The following is a 27,041-nucleotide window of genomic DNA, read 5'->3' on the forward strand; positions in this document are numbered from 1 at the left end:
AAATCTATTAAATGTCACAAATATACCCAGCTGCAAAAAAGAACCAAACTCACGGACATGCTGAACAGACTTGTGCTTGCCAAGAGGGAGTGGGAGGAGGAGAGTTTAGGATGGTTTAGTAGTTTGAGGTTAACAGATGCAAACTATTGCATTTGGAGTGAATAAGGAATGAGATCCTTCTCTATAGTACAGGCAACTATATCTAACCACTTGTGATGGAACCTGATGGAGGATAATGTGAGAAAAAATGTGTTGCAGATATTCAGGTAACCTCAATTATTATTTTTTTCCTTTAACTTAACCTGAGACACTTTCATTCAGACATTTTCTTTGTTTTTCTTTTTGTTTTTTCTTCCATTTATGTGGCCACACTCACAGATTTGAAAGCTCCTGGGCCAGGGGTCAGACCTGTGCCAGAGCAGCAACCTGAGCCACTGCAGTGACAATGGTGGATCCTTAACCCACTGTGCCACAAAATAACTCCATTAACTCTTCTTTTCTTACTTTTATGGTTTTGGTTTTAATTCTTCATCTGAAGTACATAGAATTTTATGATATTTTGATATATGTGTATATATGTATGTATGTATATATATAATATGTACTTTGGATATATGGTAAATATATGTATGCATTCAGCAAGATTTGCATGCCTGATAAAACAATACATTTTTTATTAAAATGAAAAGTTTGGGGAAGAAAAAAATTGAAAATTAAATGACTTATTCAAGAAGACTTGAGTTTTTCTGTATTCCTATAGCATAGAGTACACTTATCATCAATATGCTATTACATCTCAGGCATATTCTTATCACAATTGGAAACTTAGCCACTAAAACTTAATTGTCACTTCCAAAATGTAAGACAATATTCAAGCAAGTTGTCAAAAATTAAGATTTATGCCCTTCAGTTGCTCTCTATTATCATTACCAAAACATCCTACAGAAGACATTGTATTAATAACAGCTTGTATGTGCAAATGTTCATTGATGTGTGTGTACCTATATTGTCCCTTGTGCTAAAAATTATCATGTCATAAAACAAAAGTGTACATGTGACACTACCATAACTAATAAATCATGAATGAAAAATGTGAAAGATGACATTATATATTAGTCAGTGCTTCCTTGTATAATTAGATATATTACATTTTCTTCAGTTCCTGCAGACTATCTCTGACATTTTCCTTTTAAAAGTTCATTCATAATGTAAATGAATAACGCATTTCTGCACGATGGACGCCTCAAACCCTAATGCCATGTCAATGATGATGGGGCTGGTCACAATGTTAGAAGAGAAATAATAGAGGAGTTATTTTTTACCCCACCAAATATTATGGGAAAGAATCACTATACATTAATATTGGACACTCTACCCTCTTCCACAAGTTATAGGAATCAAATTTCTAGAAAACCATTGATAACTTCCATCTGTTGATTTAATCTAGGAAGAAGGAAATTTCAATTGTCACTATTTTTACACATGAGAATAGAAAGAAAAATTTATCCTTGGTATGACACTGGGGGTAAGCAAAGCTCTATAACATACAACCCACTGGAAGATTTCCTAATAGGAAGCACCCTTTTAGTATTAAATAACTATTTAATACTATTTAATAAGGAAGACATATTTTCAAGTTTGAATTTAACTATTTAATACTATTTAATAAGGAAGACATATTTTCAAGTTTGAATTTATCTTACATGATTCTGAACAAAGTCAAATATTTTGCAATATATTTTCAGAAAATAGAAGGATAGATTGAATATTGTATATTATCTTACAACTCCTTCTCACTTATTTTCTCTCATTCTATTCTGAAACCACCTTGCTATACAGTGTATGGAAATGTAGCATTGTTAACCTAGTTATAATAATAAAATGAATCATAGGGAGGCTGGTAAGAATTAAATCTCGTTTCCTCAATTTTGATAGATTGAAAAAAAATGCTTTCACCTGAAATACTGAAATAATTGAAACAAAATGTGTGCATTGTTTTAAAATGGTTAAAACATATCTCAAATTACTTAGTTGCTAGAATCATCTCTTTCCTATAGTTTATACTCTTTAAGTGGTAGTGTTTAGCAATGATAGAGATCACTGTAGATGGCAGAATTTAAATGCTCAACAAATAGCTGTTGAATAAATAGACAAGTATTAATGAAATTTGTTTTAACTTAATTTTCACTTCTCTCTTATCAGCTTGTTCTTTCCATCCTGCCAGAATGACAGGGTTCCTTCTGGTCTTTCTGGTCCCAGAAATAATAAAAGTCTCTCTCTGGTATAGGTTATCACACTTCTTTTTACCTCCTTAAATTCCAGAGAAGAATAGCCCTAATTCACCATAAAGAAATCAAAGCAAACTCTCAAGAACAGGTAGAATAATCTAGAGTCCTGTATTTAAACATTTGACAGTATTATATGTGAAATTTTAATAGCTAAATTTCCAATTGGTGTGTGAAAATCTTAAATGTAATAGGAGCCTACTATGTACACTTAGCACTACATGAATATAGAACACACGTCTTAGAAAAATAATTTCTCAATGTATTTTTCTCCCCCAAGACTTTTATTATTCTATTTTTTACCCTTTTAGCAGCCACAAAGCATATGCAGTTTCCAGGCTTGAGCTGCAGTTATTAATATTATTCTTATTATTGCTATTATTATTATTTTCCAAATCAGATCTGAGTCACACTTGTGACCTAAACCCTACTGTGGCAACCTGGGAACATTTACGCCATGGTGGGATAGAACCTGTGTCATAGGACAGCAGGACACCACTGATCCTGTTGTGCCACTGTGGGAACTCCTCTAATTTTAATACCATATATACACATAAAAAATTTATAAAATGAGTTCTTGAGGAAAGTTAGATATTGAAGACATCATAAATCTTTTTCACTCAATAGAGCACAGATAAATGGATTCCTACTAATTTTACTCTGAAGCCCACCTGAAGTATGTTATATATCTTTATCTTCCCTTCCTGCTCCTAATAATATCTTTCCTAAGGCCTATACACAAATAGAGACTCTCATAGGAGAAAGAAACTAAATGAGCATATATACACATGCTTCAGAACTGAAAACAAATCAAACAATATTCCTCAGCTTTTCAAAGTTCTTTATATATATAAGCAACTTTAATGGAGTGTGCAATCAGACAATAAAAATAATGAAAATTTATATGTTTTTCATAGTTTTGAAGGATATTTGTCCCCTTTAATAATTTGAGTGGTAGACATGATTATGAACCCATAGAAATGTAGATACGATGTTTTGTAGCAGAAAATATATGGGTTAGGACAAAACTGTGATTAAAAAAGATGCATGCACCCATATGTTCATAGAAGCATTCTTCACAATAGCCAAGACCTGTAGCCAAACTATATGTCCATTAACAAATGAATGGATTAAGAAGTTGTGCATATAGACAATGGAATGCTATTCAGCCATAAAAAAGAAAAGAAATAATGCCATTTGCAGCAACATGGATGGAACTAAAGACTCTCATACTGAATGAAGTAAGTCAGAAAGAGAAAGACAAATAAAATACAATATCACATATATGTGGAATATAAAATAGGGCACAAATGAATCTATTGACAAAGAAGAAACAGGCTCACAAATATAAGTTGTCGAGGTGCAGTAGTGAGGGAGTGGAGGGACTAGGATTTGGGGTTAGTAGATGCAAACTATTACACTTAGAATGGTTAAGCAGAGAGGGGCAGGATAAAGATGGTAGAGGAATAAGACGTGGAACACATCTTCTCCTACAAACACATAAAAAGAAAATTTCCATGTGGAATGATTTGCATAGAACACCTATTGAATGCTGGCAGAAGACCTTAGACTCCCAAAAAGAGCATGAAAATGCCACATAACCAGGTAAAAAAAAGGATGAGATAGAGAAAGAGAGAAATAAGGATAGTGGAAACACTCCTGAGAGGGAGCTGAGAGAGAGGAAAGGAACCCACACCCTGGGAATCCACCTAACTGACAGGGAGATCAGCAAAGATAGAACTGACTCAGGGCCATCGTGAAAAGCACAGCAACTGGAACAAGGAGGGCAAAACAGAGAGAGAGACACAAAGAACATTGGTACCACTGCCCCTCGACACCACAGCCTGAGATGCTCAGGTAGGGTCTGGGCAATGAGACTCAATCTCCAGAGGTCAGTTCTGGGGAGAGGACTAGGGATTGTAGCGTGAAAACAGCCTGGGGGAGCTAGGAAGTGGTGCACCAAGGGCTTGGGAGCAGAATGCCACAGCTTAGAGAAGCTGGGAGGATGTCTGGGCCAGCAGGAGAAGCAAGGTGCCATTGTTGAGGAGGGCAAGAAGAGAAGGGGAAGAAGGAAAGAAGAGGAAGGGAAGACTGCAAGAGGAGTATCTTTCTCTGAACAGGTGCAGACTCTATGGGGCTAAGGGTGGCAAGGTGCCTCTAGCATGGGCTATAGGCCATGGCCCCTCTTGTGCTGGCTATGGGTGGTGGCACCCCCTGCACAGGCTAAGCAATACAGTGAACTTCTTGCATAATCTACAGGTGGTGGTGGAAAATCACTGCAGTTTCTCTGATTCCAGAGGTAGGTGTGATCTGTCATCACTAGGGGTCTGTGAACAGGCAACACCTGTGGCCCCAGTCACCTCAGGGGTCAGCACAGAGGAGAGTACTGACACTGAGCACCACCTGTTGTTGCTCTTACTCCCCTAGGAATGCACAAGCCCTGCCACTGCCAAATTCTCCAGGCACCACCTAAAACTGCCTGAAGTTCATTGCCACTTTCCAAAGACCTGCAAATAGGAGCAGCATATGCCACCTTCCCATGGGTTTTTGCTACTGCCAAGTACCCAGAAACCAGACACTGGATACTAGCCCTGTCCATTGTTTCCATCTCACTGGAAGCATACACAGCATCCTATCAAGTGGATAAGAGCCTGCTCACAATGAGGAAAATGAAAGAAAGCATCCAAAATCTCATGCCAAAAATAAAATAGTAAGCCCTCACAAAAAAACCTATGTGTGTTTTTGAATATAAATAGCCCTCAAAGACTATAGTAGTTAGTTTCCCTAAACTCACAGAATAAGAAAAATGTAAACAAAATGAAGGAGCTCAGGAACCATTCCCAGTTAAAAGAGCAGAAGAATTCACTCAAAGGAGTGAACAATGAAACAGACCTCTGCAGTCTAATAGACACCAATTCGAAAAGGAGATAGTGAAAATACTGAAGGAATTAAGGATAAATATGAAGAAATAAATAGCAGATATGACCAGTAATGCAGGTTACTTTAGGAAGGAACTAGAAAATATAAGGAGGAGCTAAGAAAAATTATAAAATTCATTTGTAGAGGCACAAGCTGACTTAGAGGCAGTGAAGAACAGAATGAATTATGAAGAGGAACAAATGAGTGACTTGGAAGATAGAATAATGGAAATCCCCGAATCAGGATAGCAGACAGAAATCTAAATGAAAAAACATGAAAGAAATATAAGAGATCCATGGGATAAGATAAAGTGAGCCAATATATGCATAATAAGGATTCCATAAGAAGAAGAAAAAGAAAAGAGGATAGAAAATATATTTGAACAAATTATAACTAAAAACTTTCCAAACTAAAGGAAACAGATATCAAGATTCAGGAAGCACAGATGGTCCCCAACAAGTCAAACCAAAACAGCTCACACCAAGACATAGTATAAGAAAAATGGCAAAAGTTAAAGATAAAGACAGGATTCTAAAGGCCGCAAGAGAAAAACAAAGACTTAATTATAAGGGAACCCCCATAAGGCTATCACCTGATTTCTCTAAAGAAACACTATAGGCCAGAAGAGAGTGTGTCAAGATATATTCAAAGTTCTAAAAGGGAAACATTTGCAGCCTAGAATTCTCTACCCAGCAAGGATATCTTTTAAAATAGAGAGAAATAAAGAATTTCTCCAACAAACAAAAACTGAAAGAGACAGCAATATTTAACCAATTCTAAAAGAAATACTGAAAGGGCTCCTGTAGATAAAAAAGAAGAAAGGAGAAATAGGATGGAGGAAATCATAGTTGGAAAGTAATCACTTAAATAAGCCAGTATACAGAACTAAAAGGAAAAAAAAATATATTGTAAAAGTGACAAGGAACACAAGAAACAGCAAAAGGACAAACATGGAGATGTTTAAAAAGGACAACATAATCACAAAATGTGGGAAAGAAAAGTAAGAAAATCTAGACAGTTTTTTTCCCCTAGAATGTGTTTGAGCCTATATGATTATTAGGACAAAGCAAGCAGATATAGGAAGGGGTTAACATACTTAAAAAATAGGGCAACCACAAATCCAAACCAAACCAAAATTCACAAAAATTAAAAGAAGAGGACACAAGCATAAAATTAAAAAAAAAAAAATAATCCAACCAAAAAGTAAAGGAACAGAGAAGAAAGAGAATCAACTGGAAAACAAGGTTAAAAATGGTAGTAAATAACGTATCTATCAAGAATTATCTTAAAAATCAAATGACAGATGCTCCAATCAAAAGACTTAGAGTGGCAGATGAGATAAAAAACAAAGCCTATAATATGTTGCCTAAGGGCAAAGGACACATATAAATTGAACATGAGTGGATGGGAAAAAATATTTCATGCAAATAGAAAAGACAGGAAAGCAAGAGTTTCAATAGTCATATCAGACAAAACAGACTTTTAAAACAAAGGCCATAAAGAAAGACAAAGAAGGACACTATTTAATGATAAAAGGATCAATTCAAGAAGAGGATATTACACTCATCAATATATATGTCCCTAATATGGGAGCATCCAAAAATATACGACAAATACTAACAGATTTAAAAGGAGAAATTAATTGGTATACAATAATATTAGGAGATTTTAACACAAAACTCACATCAATGGACAAATTCTCTGGACAGAAAATCAATAAGGCATCAGAGATCCTAAGTGACACAATAGAAAAGTTGACTTAATTGATATTTTCAGGACTTTAAATTAAAAAATCAGAATATACATTCTTCTCAAGTGCACATGGAACATTCTCAACGATTGACCACATACTGGGGCACAAAGCTAATTTCAACAAATTTAAGTTTGCAGAAATTATTTCAAGTATCTTCTCTGGCCACAATGGCATGAAACTAGAAGTCAACAAAAGGAAAGACATAATAATAATAAAAAAACTACATGAAGACTAAACAATATGCTACTAAAAAACCAAAAAGTCAAGGAGGAAATCAGAAGGGAAATTAAAAAATAAAATACCTTGAGACAAATGATAATGAAAACACAACCATTCAAATCTATGGGAGTCCACAAAAGCAGTTCTTAGAGTGAAGTTCATACCAATACAGGCCTCCTCAAAAAAGAAGAAAAATCTCAACTCAATAATTTGACCAGCCAACTAAAAGAATTAGAAAAAAGAACAAGCAAAACCTAAAGTTAGCAGAAGAAAGGAAATCATAAAGATCAGGGAGGAAATCAATAAAATAGATATTCGAAGAAACAATAGAAAAAAAATCAATAAACCCAAGAAGTGGTTCATTGAAAGGGTAAACAAAATTAACAATCTGCTCAGAGTCACCAAGAAAAAGAGAGAAAGCATTCAAATAAAAAATAAGAATGAATATAAGAATAAAATAAACAAAATAAAAAAACAAATCTGACAAGTAATAGTGATGTTGAAAGTTTGATCCGTAGCTTCACTCACTGAGTTAAAGATCCAGCATTGCCCTGAACTGTGGTGTTGTTCCAGATGTGGCTCAGATCCTGTGTTGCTATGGTTGTGGTATAGTTAGGCAGCTGTAGCTCCTATTCAACCCCTAGACTGAGAACACACATATGCTGCAGGTGCAGCCCTAAAAAGCAATAAGAAAGAAAGAGAGAAAGAAAGAAAGAAAGAGAGAGAGAGAGAGAGAGAGAGAGAGAAAGAAAGAAAAAGAAAGAAAGAAAGAAAGAAAGAGAAAATACTACGAATAATTATATTCCAAAAATTTGACAATCTAGAGGAAATGGACAACTTTTTAGAAATATACAGCCTGCCAAAATGGAAGCAAGAAGAAATAAATCAATTGAAGGGATTAATCACTAGAAATTGAATATGTCATAAAAACACTCTGTACAAACAAAAATCCTGGGGCTGATGTCTTCACACCAAACATAACAAAGAATTCTACCAAAACATACAAAGAAAACATACCCATTCTTTTTAAACTTTTCCAAGAGGTTGAAGGAACACTCCCACAGATATTCTGTGAAGCCACAATCACCTTTATACCAAAGCAAGACAAACTTACCACCAAAAAAGAAAATTATAGGCCAATATCTTTGATGAATATAGATGCAAAAATTCTCAACAAAATTTTGGCCAACCAAATCCTACAACATATAAAAAAGATCATACACCACGATCAAGTGGGATTAATTTAAAGTTCACAAGGATGGTTCATTATACATAAATCAATGTCATACACCACATTCACAAAAGAAAAGCCAAAAAACACATGATCATCTCAATAGATGTATAAAAATCATTTTACAAAATCCAATACTCATTATTGATAAAAACTCTCAGCAAAGTGGGTTTAGAGGAAACATACATTAACATAAAAAAAGCCATTTGACAATAAAGTCTGGCAAAAAACATTGACACTCTATGCAGACGACATGATACATAGAAAACCCTAAGGACACCATACAAAAAATACTCCAACTGATCAACAAATTCAACAAAGTATCAGGATACAAAATTAACTTTCAGAAATCAGTTGCATTTGTGTATATTAACAATGAACTATTACAAAAGAAATATAAAAATAAAGTACCTTTTAAAATCGATCCCCAAAATATTAAATACCTAGAAATAAACCTCACCAAAGAGGTAAAAGATTTATATGCTGAGAGCTCAAAAATACTAATCAAGGGAAATAAAGGGGATTCAATGAAATGGAAAGATATTCCATGCTCCTGGATTGGAAGAATTAATATTTTTAAAATGGCCATACTACCCAAAGCAATCTACAGGTTTAATGTGATCCCTATCAAATTACCCATAATTCTTTTCACAGAACTAGAACAAATGACCCAAAAATTTGTATGGAACCATAAAAAACCAAGAATTGCCAAAGAAACCCTGAGGAAAAAAAAATCAAGCAGGAGGCATATCTCTCCCATATTTCAGACAATATTAAAAAGCTACAGTATTCAGGACAGTGTGGTACAGGTACCAAAACAGACATGCAGACCAATGGAACAGAATAGAGGACACAGAAATGAACCTGACACCCATGGTCAATTAATCTTCAAAAAAAAAAGAGGCAAGAATATAAAATGGGAAAAAGACAGTCCCTTCGACAGTGGTACTGGGAAAACTAGACAGTTGAATGTTAGTCAATGAAGCTAGAACACACCCTAACACCGTGCACAAAAATAAATTCAAAATGGCTTAAATACTTAAACATAAGACAAGACACCATTAAACTCCTAAAATAGAACATATACAATACATTCTCATCAACCATACAAAAGCTTTCTTAGGTCTGTCTCCCAAGGCAACAGAAATAAAAACAAAAATAAACCAATGGGACCTAATCAAACTGATAAGTTTTTGCACAGTGAAGCAAACCATTAGAAAAACAAACAAACAAAAAACAGAAATAGCCTGCAGAATAGGAGAAAATAGTTTCAAATGATGCAACCAAAAAGGGCTTAATCTCCAAAATATACAAATAACTCATACAACTCAACAGCAAAAAAAAACCCAACAGCCCAATGAAAATTGGGCAGAAGACCTAAATAGTCATTTCTCCAAAGGAGACATATGGACAGGCACATGAAAAAATGTTCAACATTACTAATTATTAGAGAAATGCAAATCAAAAGTACAATGAGGTACAGTCTCACAGCAGTCAGAAGGGCCATCTTTAGTAAGTCTACAAATAACAAATGTTGGAGAGGGTGTGGAGAAAAGGAACCCTCCTTCAATGTTGGTGAGATTATAAATTGGTACAACCACTATGAAAAAGTATGGAGTTACCTCAGTAATCTAAATATCTACCATGTGATACAGCAGTACCACTCCTGGACATATATCTGGACAAAACTTTCATCAAAAAAGATACATGCACTCATATGTTCATTGCAGCACTATTACTATTATTTTTTTTTGTCTTTGTGCCTTTTCTAGGGTATTTATTAATTAATTTATTTATTTTTATCTTTTTGCCTTTTCTAGGGATTGCAGCACTATTAAAAATAGCCAAGGCATGGTAACAACCTAAATGTCCATCAACAGATGAATGGATTAAGACTATGTGGTACATATGCACAATGGAATTCTACTCAGCCATAAAATAGAACAAATTAATGCCATTTGTAGCAACATGGATAGAACTAGAGACTCTCATACTAAGTGAAGTCAGTCAAAAAGAGAAAACCAAATACCATAAGATACCACTTATATCTGAAATCCAATAAATGATACAGATGAACCTATCTGCAGAAAAGAAACAAACTCATGGACATGAGAACAGACTTATGGTTGCCAAGCCGGCATGGGATGGACTGGGAGTTTGGGGTTATTAGATGCAAACTATTGCATTAGGAATAGATAAGCAATGAGATCCTGCTGTATAGCGCAGGGAAATATATCTACTCACTTGTGACGGAGGATAATGTAAAAAAAAAAATGCATGTATATAAATGCATAACTGGGTCACTTTGCTATATATTAGAAATTGATAGAACATTGTAAATCAACCATAAAAAATTTTAAAAACAAAGAAGTTCCACAGATTAAAAAAAAAAACATCGTTAACTGTGCGTTCCCTTTTTATAGTACAAGGAGCTATATAAATTCTCTTGGGATAGAACATAATGTAAGACAATCTAAGAAAAGTAATCTATATATACCTTTGTGTCATTTTCTGTACAACAGAAATTGCCATAACATTGTAAATCAACTATATTTAAAGAAAAATTTAAAATATGTGGCTTAACAACATTTCTGCTTATTAATCTTGAGCAAGTTATTTGATGTACAAATTCTAGTTTTTTGACTGATAAAAGAAAAGGATAATATGTCTATTACAGATATATTTTTTATTGATTGATACAGTAATAGTAGTAACAAACTACATAAAAACACAGTGGCCTAAGACAATAACCTTTAAGTTCTTGCTCAGGAAACTTGTCATCTGGCTGATGCTGCTGATCTGTACTGGGATTGGCTGATTGTGGCCAAGTTCACTCATAGCCCTGTTGGCAAAATCAAACAAAGACCAGTTGATCTAGGCAACCTCAGCAGGCACTGGTCATCTCTGCTTCATTTGATCTCTCAAACTGGAATAGACTTCTTTCCCACTTTCCTCTGGAAGCCTTTTGAGTAATAGTACACAAGCAAGTGTCTGAAAGCATGGATCTGACATAGTAGCACATCCGTGATTTTCTATTTGCAAAAGCAAATTGCCAGCCCCATCAGGATTCAAGGAGTTAAGCACAGATTTTACCCTTTAAAGAAGAAATAGAGGAATTCCTGTTGTGGGTCAGCAGGTTAGGAACCCAACTAGTATCCATCAGGATGTGGGTTTGATCTCTGGCCCTGTCCTGTGGGTTAAGGATCTGGCACTGCTGTGAGCTATGGCCAGCAGCTCCAACTCAACCTCTAACCTGAGAACTTCTACAATCCACAGGTGTAGTCCTAAAAACCAAAAAAAAAAAAAAAAAGGAGAAAGTTCTCTTGCAAATTAGTGACAAATTGGAACCATTTCTGCAATGAATCTTCCATTATAGAGTTTTTACATACAATAATCCATAACATATGTACAATTCTTTTCAATGCTACAGAGATACTCCTAATGCCCATCTCTTATTTCACAGAAGAGGATGCAGACATATGGAGAGTGTACTGGGTTTCTAGAAAGCAATCTAATATGAAAATAAAATTTTACTTCAGAACCTAGACTTCCTATATTCTATGTAGTTGTACAGCAACCTCTTTTTCTAGAGAACTGTGAATGACACTGAAATGAGAAAACCATGTGACTTGATTATTCTGTAGTTATGCCTATAGTTTTTCTAACAGTACAGCAGTGTCTGTGGGTAATAATTATGTTACATCTTATTCCTGGGTAAATAAATGGGCTCATTTTAATTTTATTATCATTTTTTGGTACCACCCAGTCTATTTTCACCAGCACGTTGATGTTTAACTTTAAAGAAAGTCAAGAGGAACCTTTCAATTTTCATATGCTTCCATCCAGAAAGCAAAAAACAAACAAAATAAACAAAAAATATATCAAACATATTTACGGAAGTGTCAGTTAAAACCCTGACAGAAATGCAAGTGCTAATTTATTTTTACTTAGGTTTATAGTATTTGCTATTCTTAGGTCCCCTTTTTATTTTCAGGGTAACTTTAAAGGCATCAGAAAAAATATCTCAAATGATTAACTGTATCAGAAAATCTCTAATTATCATTTGGATGCCATTTGTCAATACTATCCTAGATATTCTTCTTTTGACCTTGATAAATCTTCCACTTGCACCAGATGAAAATGAGTGAAATCACACTAGGCCTGATCTCAGTTGTACAATAGCCAAGAAGAGCAAGACTGTCCCTATATACAATCAGCTTTTAGTATGAAATACATATCATTTTATTTCACTTTTATGCTATGCAGAATTATAATTATTTCGTAACATCCAGGTTTTTATTTTATTTTTTTAGTTTATTAGTTTTAATGACATTCCCAGATATTTTCCTTACTTAAGCATACCAAGAGACTGGACACTATTCCCTGTGCTATACAGTAATGCCCCATAAACGTTATAGTTTGCTTCTACCAACCCCAAATTCCTTGTCCATCCCAAATGGACTAAAATATTTTTGTTATTAGTTTTAGTGGCGTTCTTCCCCAGGTATTTTCCTTACTTATTTAATGTATGTGTAATTAACATTAGCATGTTTGATTTATTTTATTCAAAAATGACTGTTTTTCACTTTGCGTAAGATCTTGCTCTCAATCATGATAAGAAAATGTCCAAATATGTTTTCTGTCTGGAAAAATTAAAAACAGATGCTTCCTGTTGTTTCCTTTGGGGATTAGTTTCCTTGTCCTTGGATGAAAAATTGAATCTGAAATATATCTGGGCTTGAGAGCATCTGGATTTTGGTGGGGGTGTGTTCCTCAGTACCTCCTCATCTTTCTGCTGTGATTGGCTCAGTTTCTCCTCCAACAATCTCAGTTCCTAACAAATGTTTTGCCATTTTAGCTTAACAAGGCTACTTCACTTAATATGAACGTGAACAGAAAATATGATAGGAGTTCCATATTTTAGTCAATTTTTTATGAAACAGTGAGGGAAAACACCTGAATGTATTTTTTCAGACTATTAAATCAATATCTCAATGGCAGAAACTTCAGGATCTGTATTTTTCAACCATTGTCCCAAATAATTTTTTTTTTTTTAAGATCAGGACAAAGTTCCACTGGAGAACTGAAAATATGGTGAAAATACAAGTCAGTCCATTTAGGCATCAATGGACTACACTTAGTTTATTGTGAATTGTGGGACCATCAATAAACTGATTAATCACATCAGAATTCAGATTTTTATGTTATAAAATAATTAACAAACAAAATATCACATAGGTTTCTTACCTTTCATTCAATGAATTTTGGAATTAAAACTCATTTGCAAATTTTAATAACATTTATACAAATACAATATATCAGTTTCCCTGTGCTTATGATTCCTTCTACCTATTCTTTTGAGTATAGATATTTACTTTTCTCAATTCACAGTAGAGGCTATATCTTCCTACTTCTAATTTGTTCTGAAATTCAAGTGTGTGATTTAATAATTACAAGAATTAATTTTGAACAAGTAGGGCACATAAAATGTAAAATGTTATCTAGTATCAGAGATTGTATGCTTTATAAAATTAGTGTATTTTAAGCTCTTCTTAAAAAGTTGGAAATTTTGACCTAAATATAACGAGAATAAAGGTGATTTTTTTTTTTACATTTATATGTCATGTAACACTGTCGTAATGAAATTTTTATTCTTCATTGACAGAAAGTAACTTATAGCTCCATTTCTTTTCCTGTTGAAATATTACCAATTAAATAAAACATGAGGTCTGGAGATTTTGCTTTCATTTCTTTATAAGGATTTCAGAACTCTCTGTTTTCTCCCCTAAAGCATGACCCAAACTTATTTCTGGCTAGTGTACTTTGACCCATTCTGGAACTCCAAATTCTAAGACAAGTCAAATTCCTGAATAAGTTAGAATATCAGTAAGATAAGCACTTGAGTTTGAGTCCATAGGTAAGTTTGACCTTTATGAGGACAGTTATAAATAAAGTCTGAGCTAATGAATAATAAGAAAAGAATACTGGAATTCCATAATAGAATTCTTTAATTTAGCATGAAAAAAAGAATAAAATTGAATATTATATTCACATATCAATCAAATTTAGTGCATCCAAACTATTAGCACTGTATTCTCAGAGGATAAGTAATCAGTAATTGTTTATGCTATTTAACAAATACCCTAATCCATTCTAGATTAGGCTGATGTTTTTCTTTCTCCAAAACTTAATCTTTATTGCTAGTAATTGAAGTCTATGTCAAAACTTCTCTGTGTTTCTTTGATATGCCCTCTTCACCTTCCCTAATAGGAAAAGAAAATCTCATGTCTGTGCTAGGGTGCTCCTGGCAGGGGTAGGTGATGGGATAGAATATTGAGGAGCGCCTCTGCTCTTCCCTTGGATCCCTGGGAGCAGTATAATGATTGTCTTCATCTGGAGCTCATTGTGTCAGCAAGGGAGAAGAAGGATGAAATGTAAATGTGTAAAAGGGACTTCACCTCTACAGGAGAGAAGGAAACAACAGGAGGAAATTTGTATATCCTACATGTATCCATGTTTGAATCAGGGATGGACGCCGGGTCCTTGTGCATCAGATCAAAGAATAGTTAGTATGTGAACTGTTCAATATCCCCTTATAACCTCTAAAACTAATTCCATGGGGAATCTCTTTGCACAGGAGAGTGTCAGGGGGTAGGTTATTATCTATTGAGTGGTTATCATAATATCTTGAATGAGTATGATGATATCTGAAATTCTAAGATAAGAATTCAGTCTCTTTTTTTAAAACATTTTAAATTTTTGATGAAAGTATAGTTGATTTGCAATGTTCCTTCACTTTCTGCTGTACAGCAAAGACACACACACATACACATATGTGTGTATGTATATATATATGTGTGTGTGTGTATATATATATATTTTTTTTTAATTTATACCATTTTCCATCTTGTTCTTACCCAAGAGACTGGACACCATTCCCTTTGGTGTACAGTAGGGCACCATTACTTATCCACTCTAAATGTTATATTTTGCATCTACCAACCCCAAATTCCTCATCCATCCCACTCTTTCCTCCCTCCCTGGGAAATTAGTTTCTTAAACTGAAATGAGGGCTTCTGCATGCCTAGATTTGAGGGTCTGGTGTGAAAGTGTGGATGTGTGTGGTCAATGTTTGTGTGGGACTCTTCTGTTTTTCAGAAGGATCATTGATTAAAATCTGCACTCAATTTTTCTAATTGAAATTAGGGCCCCAGTGTATCACAAGAGGTTTGGCAAAATGTGGTGATCAGGTAGCAAGTTACACATTCTAGGGACAAAGAAGTTTTGTGTGTGGAGTGTTTGATGTTTCCATGAAATGGAGTGTGAACAAAAGAAAACAATCTGCACAGTATTTCATGTGGAAATTGCTGAAGAAATGAGCTCACCTACTAGTAACTACAGCCTTTTTTTAACTAAGGAAAAACGATATAAATACATTTGTATTGCAAAGAAGTTTCAGAAATCTTTTTTTTATGTGAATTATTTATAGTAATTTATTGTCTTTAGCTGCAGGATGGTTCTGTCTTGCGTGGCAGCAGGATGTTATGCAGAGGAGATGTGTGTGTGTGCGTGTGTGTGTGTGTGTGTTTGCACTTAGGGAAATAGAAAGGTTAGTAAGAACAATTACAAAGAAGTAAGCTTCCTTATAGCCCACTACTTTCCTGCAAGTGGAGAATATAGATCCCCTTTCCTGCCCATGAATATAGCATTTATCTTTGCTTGATTTTGTGAGAATTTATGTGTATAGAGATAGAAGAATCATATGAAAAAAGCTCATCTATCAACGGTTTTTGCAGATTTCTAAACACCCAAAACTTAATGTGAGTACTTTGTTGTTGTCACTTGCATTTCCTCACATCATTGGACAATCAGATTATCTGATGTGTTTTTAAAGTAATTATGAGTACAAAAGTGTCTGCTGATGATTATGACAAATGCCTGTCAAGCTGTGAACTATTTAGAAAAGTGTTCACATCTATTAAGAACTCTGATGATCTTTTCTATAATTTATTTTACTCTAGGCAGAGGCTAATTTGGCAGAATTAAATTTAAGGTTATTCTGTGATACTAGATTACCCCAGAAGGTAGCACTGATGAAAGTCAAAGAAAAAGAAAAAAGGAAAAAAAAATTAAAAGATACTACACTAACTTTTTAAAATAAGTAAAACTAGTAAAAATGTTTTTATGTGTATATTAATTAATATAAAATCATTCAAAGACTCACTGATTGATTAATATGTGTCAGAAACTATATTAGGTACAGACATGGTGAAGAATCAGTCATTTTATCTTCCCTTAGGGTTTAAATTCGGTTGTGAAGAACAAAAATTATTGAGTTAAATATAATATAAAATAAAAGTGTGATTAGTGTAGGAAGGGCTTATAAAGGATAATTAAACACATCTTAATTGATAGATGTTCCCAGAGAAATTGTTATTCAAGTTTGGATGCTATAGAGGAGTTAGTCTGCAAGGACAGGGAGGAAAGGCAGAAGAGAAAAGTTATTTCCAGCTGAAGGTAGAGCATATACAAAGGATCAAAGGATTCAAAGAGGCTTATGAAATCAGTCAACTAAAAATTATTCAGTATGTGACAACATAAGAGTGCAAGATAAACATGCCAAAAATTGGGATGTGGAAGTTTAACAGGATCTTAGTAGATAGAGCAAGGAGTTTAGATTCATAGGGAACCTGTGAACATTTTTTTTTTTTTTTTCTTTTTACAGTTGCACCTGTGGCATATGGACCTGGGCTAGGGGTCGAATCAGAACTGCAGCTTCCAGCCTACCCCACAGCTATAGCAACGTACACCACAGCTATAGCAACGCTGGATATGAGCCGAATTTTGGACCTATGCACAGCTTGCTGCAATGCTGAATCCTTAACTCATTGAGTGAGGCCAGGGATTGAATCCACATCATCATGGAGACTATGCTGTGTTCTTAAATCTGCTGAGTTAAAATAGAAATTCCTATTGTGAACATTTTAAATGAGAGGAGTGATATGAACACAGATATATGCTTGAAAAAAGAGAGAAAGGAAAAGAAAAATTCTAATCCTGTCACAAGGAGAACTGATTGAAAGAAAGCCTAGATAAATGAAGACCACTTTTAACAGAGAGACGGTTGGGACAATTTCAAGTAAGGTACTTCCATTTCCCACTCAAATGACTGGGTGTATAATGATTCAGATTACCAAGATCAGAGATCTGGGGCAGGGGGGAAGCTTTCTTTATGTGAGAAGACAGAGTTCAGATTCAAACATGATGAACTTGAGAATACCTGTAGGATAGACTTGTGGGAGAGGGTTGGAAAGCATCAGTGTAGAAAACAGTTACTATCAACTCAGAGATTAAGAGCAGTGATTGCTATTCAGCCAGATCTTACAGTAATTGCCAACTGAAAGAAAAAAAAAGGTACAATCTAAATGTTGAGAATTGTGCTTTATTTGGTGGACAAAGCTGATAGACTGCTCCAAGGAGGTAAGGGTGTAGCCAGGATATAGAGGAGATCTTGAAACAAAGATCAGGCAATCTAACATCAAAAGATCACTGTTAATTAAAGAAAACTAGATATTGCAAGTTAAGGAATATATGTAAGAGAAGATACTAGAGTCTGGTCTCACTGAAATCATCCATTTGCTATGAACCTCAGCTGTCTGAGGCCAGCATCCTGTGCTTTCTCATCCTGAGTCTCCTCAGGGTGCATCACTGGAGGTGTCTGCAGAGGCTGAATGCTTGATGGAGGGCATCCTGTTTCCATCCTGAGTTTCCTCAGGGCTCAATTTCGGGGTGGCTCTAATGTGATGGCTTGGTGGCTATAGTATCCTTTGTTTACTGACATAGCAGGCAACATTTTTTTGTTGACATAATGTAAGAGATGGGAAAATGAGGTATAACCAGTTAACCAGTTCCTTTCCAGGTGTGGGCAGGACTGAACAGGGAGCAGAAAGGGGCTCTGATCTTCTTTGTCTCTTAATCTGATATAGATGATCTAGGTAGCTTTTTATTTACTTTGCACTTAGAGTATTAGATTGTGTACTTGTTTCTGACCTAGAAGACCTAGGTAGTCTACTGATTTATATTTATGATATATAGCAGCCAATGTAAGTGCACCACCCACGTGGACTTCTATCTTCGCTTCTCCCTTTTATTTTATTTTTTTTTTACCATGTGTTGTATATCATGAAGCTTCATAATGCCTTTGCTTCCAAAAAGCAGCACCTGCAGCTCTGAAACTCTTCTTGACCACAAGCCCCCAAAGCCAGAAATGCTTGGAAATTTGCATTGCCTTCGGGTGGCCACCAATTAAAAATCAACAGATATGGGACTAAGAAAGATTCAGATCCCTTGGCACAGGTCAGGGTGATATGGAGGCAAAATTTATACTTGAGATATAACTACTACTTTGAGTATTCTGCCTGAGGTCCCACCCTTGTTGGGTTACATGCCAGTGTTATGGTTTTTTGACTCCATTTTAGTTCCCTGAAAAGATTTTCTTAATAAATAAATTTCCTTAATAAATCATGTTCTCACAAACCCTCATCTTTTTTAATCTACAGTTGATTTTCAATGTTATACCAATTTCTGCAGTACAGAAAAGTCACCCAGTCATGTATATATACATTCCCTTTCTTACATTATCTTCCATAATGATGATCTATCCCAAGAGACTGGATATATAGTTCCCTGTGCTATAGAGCAGGACCTCACTGTCCATCCATTCTAAAGGTAATAGTTTGCATTGACTAACCCCAAGCTCCCTGTCGATCCCACTCCCTTCCCCTTCCTCTTGACAACCACAAGCATATTCTCTACGTCTTTAAGTCTGTTTCTTCACAAACCCTCATCTTAAGCTTGGCTTCTGAGGATTCCACCTTAAGATATAATCTTTTCATGTTTACTTTTCCAATCCCCATATTGCTCCACATGTTGACTCACAAGGACGTATGGAATGTCTGTGACTTCATCATATAAATATGAAAAAAGATCCTTGATGACTCACAAGATGGGCTTGTTTCTGACCCTGGGTAAAAGTACATAACATAAACATTCTAAGTTTTAAATGCTTAAGAGGAATAAATGACTGATATATGTGTAAGCATGCATGTGTATGTGTGTGTGTGTGTGTGCGTGTGAGTGTGTAGGAGCAATGATGAATCTACTGGCATACCTCAAAGATATAGTGATTTTGGTTCCACATCACCACAGTCAAGTGAGCATTGTAATAAAATGAGTCGAACAATTTTTGTGGTTTGCATAAGAAAGTTATGTTTACATTATAATTACTCTATTAAGTGTGCATAGGATTATGTCTAAAAAAGAATGGATATTCCCTAATCTTAAAATATTTTATTTCTAAAAAATGCTAACTTTTGTAGAGGAACAAAATTTGCTCCATTAAAGTATGTAGTGTAAAACTTTTTTCTTTTTTTAATCTAGCTTTGAGCAGCCAAAGTAATTTAGACAAAAGACCTGTTTCCTAAATAAAGCTATCACCAGCTTTATGAACAAATACTACATGCTAGGTGTGGTGGGAGAAACTCAGCAAGGCCTGGAGGTCAGAGTCCAAACTGATTTCTTGCCTCTGCAATGTCCAGCAATTATTTGTTTACAAAACATCTGCTTTTTGGAGTTCCACTCATGGCTCAGCAGTAACAAAACCAACTAGTATCCATGAGGATGCAGGTTTGATCCCTGGCCTCACACAGTGGGTTAAGGATCTGGCATTGCCATGAGCTGTGCTGTAAATCACAGATGCAGCTTGGATTCTGCATTGCTGTGGCTATGGTATAGGTTGGTAGCTCTAACTGTGATTTGACCCCCAGCTGGGGAACTTCCATATGCTGTGGCATGGCCCTTTAGAAAGACACACACGCACAAAAAATTGCTTTTACATCTGGAATTGCCTTCTTCCCCTTTAAAGTCCCAAATCACTACCCTCAACATCATCTATTTTTTTGTCTTTAACTGAGGATGGTATTTATGGTGAGGGTTTTGGCCATTTTGGCAAGTTACTCAGTTTTCCTAGGTCTTTCTCATGTATACATATTACTAAACTTTTATTTTATTTTATCCTTTTACTTGTCTCATGTTAATTTAATTCTTAGACCAACAAAAAGAACCTGTAAAGGTAGAGGGATATTTCTTCCTCTTTGACACCATCCTTTAAGGCTTCAGGAAGTCTTAATTATTTTGCTGGTGGAGTGCCTTGATATTATGTTAATGACACTTGACAGACCTCGGTGGTGGTTGTTGAAGACTGGGGTGGCGGTGGCAGTTTCTTAGAATAAGACATCAATGAAGTTTACTGCATTGATTGACTCTTCCTTTCATAGATAATTTTGCTATAAGAATGCAATGCTGTTTAATAATATTTTACTCAAAGTTGTGTTAACCAATAAATTGACTGGACCCACACTGGGGTCCTAGAGTGGACCAAGACCTCTTGTGTCACCTGGGGAGATTCTTTTATCTACTCAGATTTGCACAGCCAATAATGAAATTGATGGTGAAAATGGAAGAGTACAAGCTTTATTTAATCACAAAAGAAAAGAAAAATGGAGAAGGGGAAACTTAGTTTGGAAATCAACTTCTCAACTAGATTCAAGTGGAGATACTATATATCCAGATAAAAGGTAAAGGTATATATCCAGGGTCAAGGTAAAAGGAAGGGAGCTGTAAAGAGTAGGGAGAAGGAGAATATTCATGAATTATCTGAGAACAAGGGTAAGATTTCAATCTGGAACTGAGACACACATGCCTTTTCAGTCCTTGTATGAGCTTTTCTGGTCATGGCAATTCTCAACAGTGATTGTGTTAGTGGGTGTGTCATTTAGCATACTAATGTCTTATAATGAGCAGATAATGAGGCTCAGGGTCTACTGGAAGTCCAGTCTTCCACCATTTGGGGTCTAGTTGGATTCAACCAATTCTTATATTGTTTTCTTTGCAGGTTTTCCTGAAACTTTGATGAGAGAAATTGATTTCCATTTGAGAAAGAGACAAGGGTATGATTCCGGGGCAACAATGTTGGTAACAATAGAATTTATTTTTTTAAATTTTTATTTATTATAGTTGATTTACAATGTTCTGTCAATTTCTGCTGTATAGAAAAGCGTCCCAGTTACACACATATATACTTTATTTTTCTCACATTATCCTTCATCATGTTCCATCACAAGTTCCTCTTGCTTATCCATTCCTAATACTACAGTTTGCTTCTGCTAACCCTAAACTCCTAGTCCATCCCTCTGCTTCCCACTCCCCTTTGGCAACCACAAGTCTGTTCTCCATGTCCATAAGCTTGTTTGTTTTCTGTAGGTAGGTTCACTTGTGCCATATATTTTATTCCAGATATGTCATATCATATGGTATACGTCTTTCTCTTTCTGACTTAATTCACTTAGTATGAGAGTTTCTAGTTCCGTCCATATAGGTGCAAACAGCATCATTTTGTTCTTTTTTATGTCTGAGTAGTAGTCCATTGTGTATATGTGCCACATCTTCTTAATCCATTCATCTGTTGATGGACAGATAACTTATTTTAAATTTGATGTAGATCCACTTAAATCCTGCCACTCCTTTATCAATTAAGTTCATGTAATATTCCAAATCTTTATTGTTATTTCACCCATCTTCACATATCTTTACCAGGAGTAGATTCTATCTCAAGAAACCAGTTTCTTTGCCCATCCACAAGAAGCAACTCCTCATCCATGAAATGTTTATCATAAGATTGGAGCAATTCAGTCACATCTTCAGGTTCCACATTTAATTCCATTTCTTTTGCTATTGGTTACCTCCTTCACTGAAGTCTTGGACCCTACAGTCATCCATGAGGATAAAATCAATTTCCAAACTTCTGTTAATACTAATATTTTGACCTCTCCTTGTTAGTCACAAATATTCTTCATGGCATCTAAAATAGTGAGTTCTTTCCAGAGGATTTTCAATTTACTTTGCCCATATTCATCAGAGGAACCACTGTCTATGGCAGCTTTAGACTTATAAAATGTATTTCTTAAATAATAAGACTTGGAAGTCAAAATCACTCCTTGATCAATGAGCCACAGAATAGTTCTATTAGCAGGCTTAAAAACAGCATTGATCTCCTTATCCATCTCCATCAGAGATCTTGAATGATTTAAGTGCATTGTCAGTGGGTAGTAATATTTTGAACACAATCTTTTTTTTTTCCCCCTAAGCAGTAGTTCTCAGTTGTAGGTTTCAGATATTTAGTAAACTATGTTATAAACATATTGTTATCTAGGCTTCTCTGTTCCATTTATAAAGCACAGGAAGAATGATTTTAGCATAGCTCTTTAAGGCTTTAGGATTTTTGAAATGGTACATGAACATTGGCTTCAACTTAATATCACCAGCTTCACTGGTTCCTAATACAATTTAGATTGTCCTTTGAAGTTTTGAAGGCAGACATTGACTTCTCATCTATAGCTATGAAAGTCCTAGATGGCATCTTATTCCAATAGAAAGATACTTCATCTACATTGAAACTTTCTTGTTAAGTGTACCAACCTTCCTTCATTATCTTATGTAGATCCGCTAACTTGGTACAGCTTCTACATCAGCAATTGCTGCTGCACCTTGTACTGTTAAGTTATGGAGTCAGATTTCTTTCCTTAAACATCAAGCCAAACTCTGCTGGCTTAAACTTTTCTTTTTCTGCTTTCTCACCTTTCTCAATCTTCATAAAATTGAAGAGAATAGAGGCTTCCTCCTGATTAGGCTTTGGCTTAAGAGAATGTTTTGACTGTTTTGGTTTTCTATCACAACCACCACTAAAACATTCTCTACCTCAGCAAAAAGGCTGTTTTGCTTTATCATTCATATGTTCCCTGGAGTAGAACTTTTAATTTATTTTAAAAAGTCTTCCATTGCATTCATAACTTGGCTAACTCTTTGATGCAGGAGGCCTTGTTTCTAGTTTATCTTAGCTTATGGAATCTTTCTCATTACTCTGCTCTTCATTTCACTTGAACACTTAGAGGCTACTATAGGTTATTGTTTGGCCCAATTTTAATATTTTTTTATCTCTCAGAATAGGGAGTTCTAAGAAAGAGAGGAATGGGGAATGGCCAGTCAGTGGAGCAGTTAGAACATATACATTTGTCACTGAAGTCTGTATTCTTATAGGGTTCAATGCCTGGCGCCCCAAAACAATCACAGTAGTATCATTCAAGATTACAGATCATAGATGACTATAACACATATAACACTAAAAGTTATATTACCAATAAATATTCATGTACCATTTCAAAAATCCTAAATCCTTAAAGAGCTATGCTAAAATCGTTATTCCTGTGCTCTATAAATGGAACAGAAAAGCCTAAATAACAATGTGTTTATGACATAGTTTACTAAATATCAATATTACCAGAATTACCAAAATGTGACACAGAAACATGAAGTAAACAAATGCTATTAGAAAAATGGCAACAAGACTTGATCCATAGAATATTGCCATGGACTTTCAACTTATAAAATACATAACATATACAAAGTGCAATAAAGCAAAGTGCAGTAGAGAGAGGTATTCCTGTACTTGTAATTGTCAGGAGATTTTCAGTTCTAAATCCAACTAAAAGCCAACTAAAATTAGCTTCAAACAACAACAACAACAAAAATATGCAACTGACATGCCCAAAAGTGACAATGGCCTTGAACACTGAAGAATTGAGCACTTGATGGTGTCATCAGAACTTATGCATGTTTTGCATGTGTTTTCTTCAATTATCCTCCTTCTCAGCAGGCTTTTTCCATGAGGAGACACAATGGGAGCTGGAAAGCTTAAACCTACAGTGTCCTCTTAAATCTTGTTTCCATGGTTTCTATTAAAGAAGTGCATTTTTTTCTAAAGTTCTTTGTCAATGGCCTATTTGTTTTTGCACCTTTCTCTGCAGAAGCTTTTAGAATTTTCTCTCTACTCTTGCTAAACTGCAATTTCATAATGTTCTGTATAACTATGGGTATTTTCTTAATTTATTGTACTGGATTCACTATGGATTTTTTTAGTCTGGAAATTTCTATTCAGACCTGAGAATCCTGTTCATACTATTGCAGTGATAGTAACCTCACTTCCATTTCCCTCTCCCTTTTCCTGAAATCTGAATTATTTTAGTCAAGTATAGTGATAGAAATTTCTTATCATTTTCATTTCAATTTCACTTTTTTGTTTGTTTTTTTTTTCTGGGTAATAATTTCAAAGTTATATCTTACATTTACTACTTATTTATTTATCCATTTATTTTTAAATTCTACTGTCTTTTTTCTTTGTATTTAAAATATTCTAGAAAAATATTGCATTTCTTTGGGATGAAATGTTTTGAATGACTTTTGAGAATCTTACTGATTCCTATATTTTTCTCTAAATTCCTTTTTTTCAATGGTTCCTTTTTGTCTGGCTTAAATCTTTAGAAACTTTCATGAAATATCAGGTGATTATTAGGTGTCCTGTCATAGCTGTGTATGAGGCACTAAGAAATTAATGCTACAATTCTCTCTGTGTGGGCAGAACTGTTGTGGATGGGTGAATTCTACCTTGTGTTAATCAGATAAAGGCCCAACAATTTCACTGGGATATCATGAAAAGTGAATGTCTGTTGGTCTTTGCTCTTCCACTTAGTCTTTTCTCTTTGTAGAATTTCTCAAATGTTTTCCTGAGTATATCTCTGTTTGTCTCTGTTCTGGAAGACAACGTGAAAAACAGGAAAATGAGCATTTCATACAAAGATATTCACTTAATATCACCCTAGAACTTGTATTTGGTGTCCATAAAATCAGAAGCTCTCTTCATCAGCCCTTCCAAAGAGCCAGCCTTCAACAGATTATGGAGGCTGTATGAATTTTTGCTGCCTCAGTTACCCTCAAAATTAGTGATGAAAAATAGTGGTAATCATTTATTATCTTTTATGACTTTTGTGGATCCAAAATTCAGGAGCAGCTAATCTAGCAGTTCTGATGCACAGTCTCTCAGTGAGATTATAATCATACACTTGCCAGGCTTCAGTCATCTGAAGGCATCACTGGAGCAAAAGGACATGCTTTCCAAGGTTGTTAACTGACATATCTGACAAGCTGAAACTGAGTATTTGTGGAAATCCCCCATGCCTCTCCAAGAAGGGCATTCCCCCCGGGGTTGCTGGAGTGTCCTCGGGGCATGTAATTTTTCTATAAATTTATATAAATTATACACACACACATGTATAAAATCAGTGAGGATTCTTAGTTAAACTATATTGTTTATATTACTGCTCAATTTGTTCCAGGTTTGGCCACTGGGATCTCTTTCGGTTGGTTCCTTTGTCCTTTTGACTTGCCTTCTCTTTTTCTTTTTTAAAGTTTTATTGAGGTATAATTGATTTACAAAGTTGTGATAATTTCTGCTATACAACAAAGTGATTCAGTTGTACATGTACACACATACATTCTCTTTCAGATTCTTTTCCCACATAGATTATCACAGAATATTGGGTAGAGTTCTCTGTGCTACATAGCAGGTCCCCAGTGGCCAATCATTCCATATACCACAGTATGCATATGTCAATCCCATACCTGCAGTCCATCCCTATCCTGCCAGTTTTTTTCCTTTGCATTTTTTCTTTCTTTCTTTCTTTCTTTCTTTCTTTCTTTCTTTCTTTCTTTCTTTCTTTCTTTCTTTCTTTCTTTCTCTTAGCACTGCCATACTTTATTGCATTTCAAATTCCTCATGTTGATACTTTTTCATTCCCTATTCCAGCCTTAAAGTCATTCTCTAAGCTGTGGTTCTTTCTATTGGTCTATTCTATCAGAACCCAGTATTGGTGTTCTGTGTATTCAATGCAATTTGCCTCATTGCCTCTGGGCCCTTTAGGCAGAGAGAACTGGAAAGCATATGTATGCTACTAATCCATGCAGACACACATATCTATTATTTTATTAGTCTTTCTAGAATTAAGCTAACCATGGTTTACAAGGATGCCTCCAATTAATTCCATACTGCATGGCTCATTTTAGTCTTTTTCAGGGCCTTCATTTTGTAGTAAAGAACCTGAATATAGGAGTTCCCGTCGTGGCTCAGTTTTGACTAGGAACCATGAGGTTGTGGGTTGATCCCTGGCCTTGCTCAGTGGGTTAAGGATCCGGCATTACCATGAGCTGTGGTGTAGTTCGCAGGTGTGGCTTGGATCCTGCGTTGCTGTGGCTGTGGTGTAGACCGGTGGCTACAGCTCCGGTTTGACCCCTAGCCTGGGAACCTCCATATGCCGCAAGTGCGGCCCTAGAAAAGGCCAAAAGACAAAAAAAAAAGAATCTGAGTATAGACCCTGAATTCAAGGCCCCCCTTTGATTAAATAACAGAAGTCAACCAGATAATTTTGTTTGAAGAGATACAAAATCCACCTATTTTACATACTGTTACCTGTTTATGTATTATTTGTTCATTTACTTATTATTTTCTTTTCAGGTTTCTCCTACACATTGTTTTCTCTGGTTCCACCATCTCTTTAGAGATTTTGAAGGAAATAACAGTAGATGTTTTAGTTTAACTGAATTTCAGTATTTTTTATCTCAAATGGAGTCATTAAAATTAACCTGCCCAGTTACAGTCTATGTGTTTGAATGTCAGTGGTACTAAACT

Source organism: Sus scrofa, chromosome 11, assembly GCF_054392235.1.
Source record: "Sus scrofa isolate SSC_HxYL_T2T_F1_AM1 chromosome 11, Sscrofa_HxYL_maternal_Yorkshire_Landrace_v2.0, whole genome shotgun sequence".
In the NCBI taxonomy this organism is placed as follows: domain Eukaryota; kingdom Metazoa; phylum Chordata; class Mammalia; order Artiodactyla; family Suidae; genus Sus; species Sus scrofa.